Source organism: Falco punctatus, assembly GCF_963210335.1.
Source record: "Falco punctatus genome assembly, chromosome: 1".
Lineage (NCBI taxonomy): Eukaryota > Metazoa > Chordata > Aves > Falconiformes > Falconidae > Falco > Falco punctatus.
In genome coordinates this window covers 46,665,199-46,678,933 of record NC_137580.1, presented here as the reverse complement: position 1 = coordinate 46,678,933, position 13,735 = coordinate 46,665,199, and the positions used below count along the sequence as shown (strand labels likewise).

The 13,735-nt window shown below is 39.5% G+C and overlaps 1 protein-coding gene across 3 annotated transcripts in view; it reads right to left on the bottom strand.

The window, feature by feature from the left end:
• NSD2 (nuclear receptor binding SET domain protein 2) overlaps positions 1 to 13,735 on the bottom strand; it is a 103,556-nt gene that overhangs the window by 78,328 nt on the left and 11,493 nt on the right. The gene's annotated exons all lie outside the window — the stretch shown is intronic.

The following is a 13,735-nucleotide window of genomic DNA, read 5'->3' as shown; positions in this document are numbered from 1 at the left end:
TTTGGTATTTTTTCTGTCCACGGTGGGTTCAGGGATGCTCGCCGTGGGTTGCGCTGCCTGGTGGACGTGCCCTCCTCACCCGCTGGGCTCGGCACTGTACACGTGCGCTCTTGGAAACCCCAGATTTAAGCCAAATGTTTTGCCTTTCTGCACACAATTCTGAGGATGGTGGATAGTTGTGAGAATCCAAATGCACCTGGCTGTGAATTACCAGGCTGTCTCCTCTGGAAGTATGGTCTGGTGGTTGTTGGGTTTTTTGGGTTGGTGTGTTTTTTGGTGGGTTGTTTGTTGTTTTTTTTTTTTTTTTTTGGGGGGGGGCGGTTAGCACTTGCATCAAAACAAGTACATGTGCTTGCAATTCCCTAGTTGAAAGCACAGCAAATTTTTTAGGCCAAATTATTAAGCAATGTCGTGTTATGGTAAGAACAAATATTCTCATGAGCCATTGCACCAGATAATGTAAAGCAGGTAACAGCTCTTTCAAGCTTCTGGTGGTCTGGTAAAGGATTTGTGGTGCACAGAGAATGTGTTTTCTGCACAAGGCTGAATATAGTTGCTCAATGTTACAGATACTGTATTCACCTGGTCACTAAGGGCCTAATGCAACTCCTGTGAAAGGTAAACAGGTGGTAAGGGCGGAGGAGGGGGGACACCAGCATTGTACTTTCTGGATAGTGGGTGAACTCACACCATCTGATACAGAAAAGCTCTGATAATTTTCTTTTACGTTATCTTTAATTTACTTTTATATGTTTTTCAGCATTTTTCTGTGTGTTTAATTGTGGGTGCACCTTTCTTAGCATGGCAAACAGTTGAAGGGTGCAAACTTAGTGTTAATTACTTAGTAATGAAATAATTATTGGCCGATTAAAATGTTAATCTCAATGTGGCTGAAGGAAATGAAATCTGTAGTGGTGAAGTTACCTTATTTTACAGTCTTCCTGTAAAAAAAAAAAAAAAAAAAAAAAAAAAAAAAAAACACAACAAACTATCTTTAAGGTGTTAGACAAACATGATTTAGCCTCCGAATGTCAGTATTTACAGCATTAAAGAGAAAGATAAAGTGCCATCACACTTTAAAACTGCTAATGTGAATTGAGTAGGATGATTTTATGTTCTAGCTTCCTTTCTAAAGTTGTTACATGCATTTACAGGGGAAAAACACCTGTTCTAAATAAAAATAGAGGCAGCATTAACAATACAAATAAATAGAAGAACAAATACATGAATCCTGTTTTTTTGCTATGTAAGGGCATGTACAATTGTGCTTTTCTTCAGTGTGCTTCAGTAGATCAATAATGCTAATGTATGAAAAGTACAAAGCTTGACATGTTTGCAGGGGTGCTTGCTGACCCCCCTGTCCTCTCCCACCCCCAAAACAAACAAACAACAACACAACCTCGTATAAGAAACCAGGTTAGTATTAATACTTGGCATGCTACAAATGCATTTTCTCTTGGGAATAAATTTTGTGTTCAGGCTCAATGATACAAATTCATCTCTATGTATGGGTTTGAGAAACAGATTTTTTCATTCTCTACTTTCTACTAATGTATAAGATCCTCCAGATAATGCAGTTCTCCTGTTTGCCTTCTGTGGTGGTTTAAGATTTAAGTGGAAGTATTTTGCTATCATGGTAAAGGTGACAACAAATCTTTGTTACTCCTTTCAACTCCTATAGATCACTGGCCTTGTCTATGCTACTAAGATTTGCAACCATGTAATTACCTTCTAATAGACCCACCATACAAATTTCCAGGAAAACTTATGCTGGGAGTTAACACTTTAGCTGGAATAGCACCAGTTTATATGGTACGTAAATACCAGTACAAACTTCTCCAACGTTGTGACCCTTTTAAACAGAAACTGTGCATGCAGGTTTCCTAATTTCAAAAAAAGGTGTCTTTTTTCTTAAGTTCATATTGTGATCATAAAAATCTCTCAATTCTTCCACTGCAGTACACAGGCTGATTCCTTGAAAGTGGATATAATTATATTACACATCTGAAAACTGGGTTCAAAAAAGTTTTAACTTTAATAGTATAAATGCACATGCAGTGCAGAGGGAGCTTGTGCTGACAAGTAACAGGCACACTGCATTATACTAGAGTGATGGCTTTGAAAGAGGTGACAAAGTCCTCTAATCTCTTACCAGTAGTTGCAAATTTCTAGACTGAACCTCTTAGTGGTTTTATTATCTTTTTCATTTTTCTATGTGATTTTGAATTAGGCAGTATTTAACAGTTTGATGTTTCTTGGATAGTCAAACAGGTCATTGAAACCCAAAGATGTATGATTAGAGCAGATAATAGTATTTATTTATTAATGGCTCCTGTGTCATTTGCAATCTAAAATTTTATTGTTCCTTTCAACTTTTATGGACATACTGTGTTAAGAAGTATTATCAAGATCAATATGCCTCTGTTGAACTCAATAAAGGAATTTAAAGAAATAGAGTGTTTGCATATTGTTCTGGAAATATTTAAATATTTTGGAAATTACCAATTAGTTACTAGACTGAAAGACAATTTACAATTTAAACACTTTCAAGGCTGACTATTCAGCCATAATGGTAAAAATACCCCTGGTTTTAGGGCTATGTTAGATATGCTGAAATTCTGAAGCTGAAAGGTGATTGTGTGTGTGTGTTTGGGTGGGTTTTGGTTGTTTTTTTTTGTTGCTGCCACAGGGACAAACAGTGCTAGAAAAGCTAAGGCCTACATTGTAGTTGCTGTAGTTTCACTGTGTTAGGCAGAGCTCAGAAACAAATTCTATGTGTGTGGTACTACTCCACGCAACAGTGCAGAACTCTCCTCTGAGTTTGGTCAGCCCAGTGAACAAGGGGATGGGGTACTTCTTGCTATTAGAAATAATGGAGATGAGCAGTCCCTGTGCTGAAGCTTTGCCTTTCTCCTGGCAAAGGCCAATTGTAATGATGGTGCAGTTAGCAAGCATGTTTAATCTCATTGTAGATGAGAGAATGTAGATGAAGCAAGAGCTTCATGTTTACATTTCTTTCCTGTACAGATCTTAAGAATTGATTGCTTACTGAATTCCTTTCTTATATCCCTTTTTATTTTTGTTTCAGGATTTTATATAATCATCTGTTTAGTAAGTATCTTCCTGAATGCAGATCATCTTGGTGGCAATGTAAACATAAGTATAGTTAAATGGAAGTTACTGAGTGCAGTCTGTGAGGTATTCGGATACTCCTGAGTTAGTACAGCAGCACAGCATGTCCACAGTGTTTATTGTACTACAAGCATTTAATGAGATGAGGACTGTACTAGGCCATATAGAATCTACAAATATGGGTTTTTCTTGTCTCACAGACTTTTCTAGCTATTAGGGCTGGATATGCTAGAAAAGTCAATGCTGCCCATTGTCCTGTTTTGTTGTAGCACTGATGCAGATACCTTCCCAGCGTTGTCCCTTGCCATCACCATTACTCTTTCACGCTGTCAGCTGACAACCCATCACCTGAGTGCTAACTTTGGCCAGCAGTCTGTGTTTTTCCATTGGATTAACGGTAATTGTTGTTTCCAACCTGCTTAAACCCTGTCTGAACCTATCCTTAGGTATGTTAGGCATAGCTAGTCAGAGCCACTGATCCTTTAGCATGTGTCATCACAACTGTTAAGAAACATCTTTATCAACATTTACGTCTTTGGCCATGCAACATACTGCATGCTGTTTAATATGGAGACAGCAAGCTGCTGATGTAGAATTAAGAAAGAATGAGGTATAAAACTTAAATCAGAGTTTAAAAATACTTTAAAATGTAGCATAGTCGTCCTAAAATTGTAGTACTGAATGCATTATTGAGAACCTACCTGTATATTTACTAATTTGAATGAAAGTTCATTGAAGATGGTTATTTATAAAATTCAGCATTGTGTATTAGAATTGTTTTTACTTGAAAATGAGAAGGTACAGGCTTTTCAGACTTCCTGCATGTTTTGTGTAATCTCGTATAAAAACAGAGTAATTATTTTTAAAATGAAAGCTGATTCTTTGGGAAAAAGAAAATAATCTTCTTAGAGAATTTCAAACAGAATTAGTCTCTGTCCAAATGACAGACCTTAAGGGCAGCTATAGCTTATAGCTTAAATGCTGTTCAGAGTAGGAAATTACAACCTTGATGAAAATAAAGTTAGGTGATAAGACCTTCTTTGTACTAGAGTTGTGCACTGGTCTGTTTACCAGATACATCTTCAGTTAGGAAAAGAATGGAGTAAACGTCACTTTTCTCTTAAATGCCTATTTCTGTCTGCCTCATTTGTACTGAGCAGAAGGAAGGGAAGTGTCACAGAGGGAGAAAAAGAGAGGAAAGTTGTGAGGGAGTGGGATAAGTCTTCAGGGGAAGGCAGAGGCCAGGAGAATGGAAAACTAAGGAGCATGTCCCTGCTGTTTTCCAGTGTTGGGATGATAAAAACCAGCTGTGTACCAGTTCTAAGCAGCTAACATGCTCCAGCCTGGTATAAGTAACTTCAGTGGGCTAATAAATTTATCTGTAGAAGTTAAATGTCTCTAATTACCTTCAACATCAGTATGACTTAATTTAAACATTGCTGACATTCAGAATAAAATAAATCTAATCTATGTAGAAGCACACAGCTTGAGGATTCAAAACACATTAACTCTTCTATCTATTGATAGCATAGTATGCTACTGTGTTTATAAACATAACCTCATTTAGAAGTATAAATACTGGAATACATTCATTATCAGAATTAATGTTTAGCACTACAGAGCAAAACTACAGTGTTTTTGCAGTATGTTTGGTATGCATTTGTAGATCTTAGCTTGTTAAGCCTAAACCTTAACTCTAACTTAGCTTTTGAGGAGCTGTAATGTAGGTTTGAATGTTAATTCTACTGCATTTCAAATTACTGACTTGTGTTTAATCTTCATGTAATTCTCGTTCAGTGATAAATACAATGTAGTAAGTTATATAGCAATGGAAGTCTTGAAGTTGTTTTTTGCGTGATTTTTTTGTTTGTTTGTTTTCATTTTGGCAGAGAAGTGACTTAGTATTTCCAGTCTATGCCAGTGCCAAAGAATAAAGTTTCTTAAGAGTTGAATAGGCCAGATAGATAATGCTACTTCTGTTTTCCGCATACGCTAATGCAGTGTTTTATTTTGCACTATGTTAATCTTTGCTGCCTCAGTACAGAATGGTGAGGGTAGCTATGTCAGTCCTAAAGGTTAATTTCATTCTTTTTTTAAGGCATGCCATTATTCTGTTAACAGTAATTGCTCTTTTTTGAATGATTAATTTGATCATATGAACTCTTTCTAATTATGTTGGTGGCTGGCAATTTCCTGTACTGAGAAATTGTAGCTGTGATCATATCCCATTTACTTGGTATATGGGCATGAGAAAAATGCTTATTGACAGACATTTTCAGAATTATCCAGTAATTTTGAGAACTGTTTGGAGACTTTATGTAAGATGCCTAGCACTTGTTTTATATTAGTGTTGAGTACATGCAAAATGTACTTGACAAATGAGGGCTGAAACAACTGGATTTGAGGCATAGGATGAGCAGGTTTGCAAATGCAGGCCTAACTGCAAAATTATCACCTGTGCTGTTTTTGCTGTGAAAACTCAAAGGAGTAGGATGTGTTTCTTGCACATTTTACCATGTTCTTACACTCTTCTTGAGCTTGATAATGCTTGCTCCTCTAAGCTATATTTGTTCGCTTCAGTTATTGTTAATGAGCCAGAGCTTACACTTTGCAAATCAGTGCAGGCATTTTATGAGACACCCTTGCTTGGTGAACAAGCCCTGGCAGGGAGTGAGAGGTAGCTGCTGAGCTGCCTGCAGGAGTTACACTGCAGTTCACTGTTGGCAGCTCAATCCTACACGCAAGAGTGACCCTGCTGTGGCAGTTCTGGCTCCAGCACCGAATCTGCATCCAGTTTATGTACAGCAGAAGATACTGGAATACTGGACTGCCTCAGCTGCATTTACAGCAGCTGAACTGAACTGCAATTCAAATGAAGAATGTACTTAGCAGAGAAGAGGCATTGTGCTTGGCCAGTGTGTAGCAGACAGCCCACGTGAAGTTTCACCCACTCTATGTTGTCTCACACTGAAGCAGGGCATAGCTGTAGTACCAGTATGCCAAGAATAGCATCATTCCCATGGACACAAGCCACCATGTGTTGGACTCCTTTCACAATTACTGCAGCAACTGGGCATCTGGTATTTGCTGAAGGGCTGAGGTCATGTGCATCTCCTGGCTTTGAGCTGGTTCTTCAAGGCAGGAAACTGTGTGCACTGGTCCAAAGGGGGAGATAGGCACTTAAATGGCACTCAAAATTTAGGAGTCTAACCTGTGATTCAAAGCCTCAACTTCTGTCTTACCCCAGAAGCCCCCTATAGGGGCTAGAAGAGGTACTTCTGCTTCTGACTGAAAGTACACCACTGGCAGCATGCAGCTCACCTAAAACACCAGCATCCTGAAACTGAGCATTCTTGCCAGTGATCTGACACAGAGGCCTTCAAAATGTGACTAAATGCTTTGCCACAGCATACATACCATCTTAAATGCGCATTCTACATATGTTCCTTATTTCACATACACTTGTAAAACTGTTACATTTGACTTATATTTGGAGACACTCTGGCAAATATATGTACTTAGTGTTACATATGTGAGTTGTCTCTTGGCAGCCCAAATCCTGTATGTTTTAATGCAGCTGTAATCCCCAGCGCCTGTGGGGAGTCTGGTCTAGCCCACTCTAGACCTGCAGGAAGGAATAGCTGCAGACCTTTTTATGTGTTCCCTGATTTCCCGGTAATCTGTTCCAAGGATTTTTACAGGCAGGCAGCAGACAGCATGTAGGCCTGGTATGGCCATGTCCCTCACAATACATTAAAAAATGCCATCAGACTTTCACTGGCTAGTTAAGATTGGACCTGTGTTCCCTACCCCTTATACGCAAACTGCCTCTCTAGCCGCATATCACCCTTCCTGATCACTGTTGCCACATCTGAGGCTGGGACGTAAGATCGGTTTGTGAATCAGCTTGGGTACTGCTGCAGTTCTCAGCCAGGCCTGCAAAGGTAAACTCCTTCCCTTCGTGAACAGATCAGAAGTTCCTGCTTCAGAGCTTTGGGCTAGAGAGCTCCTGCTGCCCAGCTACGATCCACTGCTGCATGGCTATCTGCCTTCATCTGCCTGGTGTCATCTGAAAAGTGTAATAAATTAGGAGGCATGCTCTCAGAATTTGCCACTTTGCTGACTGTACAAACAGCAAACAGAAATCTGAAGGATGCTTTGGAGATGCTTTTTACAATGCAATATAAACATAGTGACTAGGCCTCCTGAAAGGTCTATGGATATGCCCACACTGGGACAGTTGCTAGGTCTAGCTGATTCAGGAAAGAACATAAAGAAGTCATTGATTCAGTGGGAAACGTTTACCCAAGAGTAGTGTTTGAACAGCTCGGGTCTCGGAACAGAATTCCACTTTGATAGCAGTCAATATTCATTTAAAATTTTACTGTGGCTTCTGAGAATTGATTTCTAGGTCAGCTTAAATAGTCAGTTATCCTATTCTTTCATTTCCTTTTCATGCTATTGCAGGCAAATTAACTGTATGTTAAATCAAATCTTTAAAATTATTTAAGACTCATGACCCAACTATACTTGCCTTTTAAAAACTCTCAAGGGCAGAGAATTAAATGTCTTGCATGTTTGTATGGCACCGGTACAGGACCCCTTGGCATATAGGTGTCCTGTAGGCAATATTGAAATATACACGTTAAATAATGGTGTTTTCTGAAGGTAAGAACCATGGGTTTTGCCAGCTTTTTGCACAGTTGTATGTGCCAGGTAGACAAGCACTCTGGAGTTTGAAAGATGAACGAACCCCTTTTGAACTATAAGCATCCCATCCAAGTGTCATTCCTAGGGAGAAAATCTTCTCTTGTCCAAGCTTTTTGGATTTATGATGGCCCTGTGGAGTTCACTGGTGGGTTTATTTGGCAGGTGGGCCTTATTAACCTGCCAGCAAGGGACTATTTGACCTGCTTAGGTTTGTACAGCTTGTAAATAAAAATCCTGTCAGGGAAGAGAGATTCTCTTGTGCTTCAGACTATTTATATCTGTTATAACTGTGGCTGTTAAAGCTTATAAAGAAACAGAAGGTCTGGGATGTGAGACAGAAAACCCTGAGGGAGTCTTACATGTCGTATTTGGATTGCTGTGTTAATATCCTAAAATAAACACAGCATGCCAGAAAGTGGGGAATACATTTATTGTAATTATTATTAACTCAAAGACCTAAATTATTGGTTATTGAATGGAGTATGGCTGAGCTTGGCTGCAGAGGACAATAAAATAACCTCTTAATTTAACACTAGCAGCTATTGGCAATCAACGGGAGCCAGACATTTAATCAGCTACATTTCCCTTTTTTTATTATTTATCCTTTTTTTTTTTTGCATTGTTTTCAAGTGTAATAATTAGTAGTATTAATATTTTCACAGCTCAGGTTAAGAATGAATATGAGTTTACAATAAATTGTAATCATCATCAAACTATGATAGACTTGCCATCAATACGATTACTTTAATCAGGCAGAAATATTTTAGTGAAAGGTATGTTGTATTTCAGATTTTTAAAAATCCCCTCAAGAAGTCTTTCTGTCTGTCTAGTGCAGGTCTGATGATAGGGCCCTCTTAACTCTATAATATGTAACTTTTAGTAATGTGTCTGAATGAGTGAAAAGACTTTATAATTTCATTTGTATTGCTTATAATGTAAGAATATGGTTTTCTTTTATTCAGAAGCCACCAGTTCAGACTAGTTGAACAAAAGAAATAATTTTTGAGAAAGGTTTCCTTCTGCTTTAGCTGACCTACTGGGACACCCAAGTGCTACTGCAGATCTGCCAGAGTTCAGATTTTGAGTCTGTATTCCATGTTCATTCATTTGAAAGTCAGTTTTGCAATATTTCTGTCTTCTGTTCTGAAGGGGCTCAATAGCTATTCTGTGACTTTGGTCAGGTTAGACAGATCTACTTACGCATTCTAGTGATTTTTTTAAATATTAACAGTCACCAGTTTATAGAAAATCTGTTGAATTTACATTTACAAATATATTGGCTGCAATGTACTTCACCCAAGCAATGCTGTGGCCCAGCAGAACTTGATACTGGGGAAGGACAAAGCAGAGTATTACTGCTGATGTGCACTTAGCAGAAGAGAAAGGCTTCCAAATTCTACTAGGCACCAAAACTTTACAAGTGGAAGCCACTCAGGAGAGATGCCAAGACAGGCAGTGCCCTTGTTTTGTTCCACCTCTCTTCCAAATGGGCACCTCTTTTACGGGCTGCATCCCCTGGCTCCCAGCCCCTGCTGTGATGTGGGACTGGCAAACTGCTGTGCACCTGTTCCAGAGGGATTAGCCACCAGTGACAGCCCATACCCAGAATTTCCTCCACAGATGCTAGTACCCTTCAACAAGTGAGTCAGAACCATTTGACTTGGAGCTTTTTATAGTTGTTGAGGGTAGTGATAATCATCCTAATAAAGTCTAGCTCTTAATCTCTCATACTTAATGTTTTACCATTGGCTGAAGAAGAAGATACCATGCTGCTCTTCACTCCCATCCCTATCTGCTTTACCAGCATAGCAAAACACTGCTAAGCTTTTAGGGTCATCTGTCATTACATTGGAAAGCGAGTGTTGTCTGGTGGATAAGATACCGGGCGAAGTCCAGAATTGACTCCACTAATGAATTCACCATTGGGAAATCTAAGACTATATTACTTCCTCTCCTGTTTTGATTTTCCTACTGATAAATACATTCATTTGAGAATTCCATAAACAGCTCATGCTGAAAGTCAAGCATGCTAGGATTGGTTTGCAGAACTGGGCTTTATATTAAGTTTTCTAGTCCCAAGAAACAAATATTGTATTCGTATATGTTTATATGCACCACATATGATTATGGTGCTAATTGATTATAAAAATAATACGCACTGGGGTTTTTTTGTCCACTGCTTACAAGCCTTTATGTAATTCTAGTAGAAAACAGATTTTGATATAATTTATTTTATTACTCTTGAAAACTGTGTCGATATAGCTGAGTGAATAAATGTCCTAAATTTAATTCCACCCAAGTCCCCTCTCCTTTTTCCCCCTAATACATAAAAAGAATGAGGCACTTCCTGCTAACCCTAAGCAGAAATTTAGTTCCTGGTATATCCACTCAAATGTATTCAGGAAGGAAGGAATACTCTCTCTGAGGCTGTAGTGCTTTTACAGTGGCTGCAGTAGCTGTAGCTCAGACTGTCCATAAGTGAAAAATACTGGAGGAATTGTGTAATGTTTGGTCTTTGGGAGTAATAAGGAACAGGCCCGTTCATAGGTGAGAATAATATGCTTGGGCTAGCATTGTGCAATACAGCGAAGCACACAAATGTTCCTGCACAGAGGAGACTACCATCTGCTAGAATTAAACAAAGCATTCATACCAGCCACAAAATGTACTGAATAAAAAGATTTTTTTCTAAAATAAAACCCTCCCGTTTTCTGGCTAGGACACATAAAGATTGATTAGGTACCACTTTTAAGAGGTGGATTTTGTCAAAGAGGAGGATGTTTAGTGCTGTAGAGAAAGAAGGATTTGCAGAGAAGGGTGATAAGATAAAGATTTGTCCAACATAGGACCGGGAAGTGGCTAAGTAGGAACTGTGAGCTGAGTGTGTGGGAGGGAAGGAGGCAAGCATTCATTTCACCCAAGACGAAGAACAGGAAAAAGGCACGGGGTGCAGGACAGATTTCTGTCTCTTAGTCCACTTAAAATTAAATGACCTGTTGATTTAAATTCTGGAAGGTATTAAAACTGTGTTCATTAGGCTTTTAATGTAAATTTATCAACCAGTTTGTTGTGAACAGTTTGTATCTGCCCCCTCTTCTAATTGCTGTCTTTACCTCATCAAAAAATCCAGGAAGTGACAACCAACTTGATACACCTTTCAGTTCCGTAAGATTCTCCTTGATTTAGATCCAGCTCCTTTGCTTAAAGACATCAAGGATCATTTTTAAGCAGCACACCGTAGGGCTTCTCTAGCTTCACCTGCTAGTGGTCAGAGACAGGTCGAACACACCCTCACACTGTTGATAAGCCTTCCCCTGGCCCCCATGACAAGCGGATGTTAGGACAGAATAGCAGAATAGATTATACTGCTGGTGCCGGAGGAAAACAGAGCTGCCTGGTAAAGCAGTCCTTTGTGTGGTGTATTAGGAATCAAGCTCTGGCCCTGTTTTGCCATAAATTAGCTGATTTAATAAGCATTTCCTGCAACTTTTAGTAAACAGATTGGTTCATGCTTTAACTTATTACCGTGCTCTTATCTTTGCTATAAAAATGTATATAATCAAGAGGTTTCTGAGTGACAGAGTGGAATTGTGAAAACATCCGCATAATGTTTTTCCACTTGCTTTCAGCCTCGTTCTTGGATTTGCTGGCTGAGACAATGTTTGGAGTAAAGTCACATGATCAATCTGCATTTTCTTGCAGTCTTCCTGAGCTGTTGCACCACTCTTTTTCATGTTAGGTATTCTGTTGATCTATAGATCTAAGCTCCTTCTTTTAAGGGTAATAAATCAAAATTATACAGTGTTTAGGATTTCAGTCAGAAAGATTATGTCAGAATTAGAACATTCCTGAGTGAAGGTCACATAAATCAATCCTTCAGTTATTCCATTTTCAGTTTCATTGTAATGAACTGTACCCTGCTTGCAGTGTAAAAGCTTATGGCGCTAGAATACTGATAAGATGATATTGGATTCAGAGTACATTTTCCACTATTGGATGAAATCTGCAATGCGATATATGACGTATATGCAAGGGTCTGTGTTGAAAAGCCTTGAAATTGCCAAATTATAACATTCTAGGGATGAGGTTGGTTTGCAAAATCATTGAATCATCTTTACTGCAGAAAGAATTTTAAAGGACAAAGTAATGACAGAAGTCTTGTAGTAGAAATGTAAAAGGAAAACATATCACTCTTTTAAAGCTATGATATTAAACAAGTTAATGGTATATTGTTGTGCATTCTTAACACTGGGCTGTAATTTTTACCTGGGTAGTAATGCGTAACAATTAACATAACTTTTCATACTTACAATACTTGACAAGTGATGTTGCTCATAATAACATAACATAGCTAAGTAGCCACCTTAATTGCTTGTGAAATTGTAACACTGAGAAGTGAGGAACTTGGGACTGGGATCAGACTGGTGGGATTTGGTGTATGCTGCTGATTATTCAGGTTGTCGTCTAAATCCCCTGATCATTCACACATACAACCTATAAATACTTCCTAATGTGTATATTGAACCTGTGCTTGACAGACAGTATAAAGCAAATAGTACTCTTTGAACACACTCCTACTCACTTTGCCCCAGGGAAATAACTAAATAGTACCTGTATTTATTTATTTACTATACGCAGCCCTTCGCTGACATGCCATTATACCAGGGCCTGCATATTCCAGCCTATTTGATAACTCTCCTTTCACTGACACTGCTCTTCCCACCAGCTTGCCCTGGGTTAGACATACCTAGTTACCACTCAGCCTTGATTTGCATGTGGCTTACTCCAGTTTCTGTGCACCCCTGCCCTGTGCAGCAGTGCAGCTGGAGGCTGCAGGGAGGAGGAGGAGCTCTCCAGGGTTCTGCTCAACCTGAGGTGCAAGGATTTGGGGAGAAATTCCTCAAATCTGCCCTTCCATCCATCCAGCTTGAATCAGCTTGCAGAAATGAGGACACGCCCAATGGCTGTAGAGGGCAAGTAGTGCATCAAACTGGTAAAGGCTCTCCACTGCAAGGTTAAAGATGGAAACAGGAATTCTGGCAACCCTCTATCTACCTGCCTGCATCATGATGCTCTGAGTAGTGCCCTGAATGTGGAGCTTGCAGTCCTCCATGTTGTGTTTCTGGAGGGCTAGTTGGCTGGTGGAGGTGGGAACAATCGTTGCACTGAAAGAGACAGTTGAGGAGCAGGTGGCAGAGTTTCAGGAGCAACAATGAAGTCGTGAGCTCACCAGAAGTGGGCCTTCAGCTGGTGGATTCAGTTTCTGAGGGTCCATTCAGGAATGATCTCATGGTTCTGGTAACTGGAGGGTAGTCCTGAAGCAAGGTGGAATGTAGTTTTTAAATAAAATTTTAAAGAGGAATTTTTAAGGAGGTGACTTAAACACTATCCTTCTGGTTGTCCTGGAAGTCTAACAGCATCACCTTTTTAGTGGCAGCTTCAGCTGGGACATTTGAAAGACTCAGCTTCTCCTTGCAACCTGATAGATTGACCTTCACTTGGGCTACGCAATCAGAGAAAACATTTGCAGAGTTTTTACATGGCACTGAGCCTGCTGTTCCGGAGTGTAAGAACTGAGGGATGACAAGCTTAAGACAAAGCACAAGGACCACAAAGGCCAGTGATGATAACCATGTGAAAAATAGAGGAACCAGAAGGAATGAGGGAGAAGGGGGTACAATAAGAAGTGCACTGGGATATTATGCAGCTCTTCAGGAAAGAATCACAGATGTTAAGCAGCTCATTAGGGAGGAACAAATCTCTCCAAATCATAATACCATACCTGTACAACTACAGTGTGAATGTGAGCGTGAGTACATAAGCATGGGTTGTGTGTGCCTCTGCAGTGGGGAGGCTTGAAGACAGGTTTGCCACAAGCACACATGTACATGAG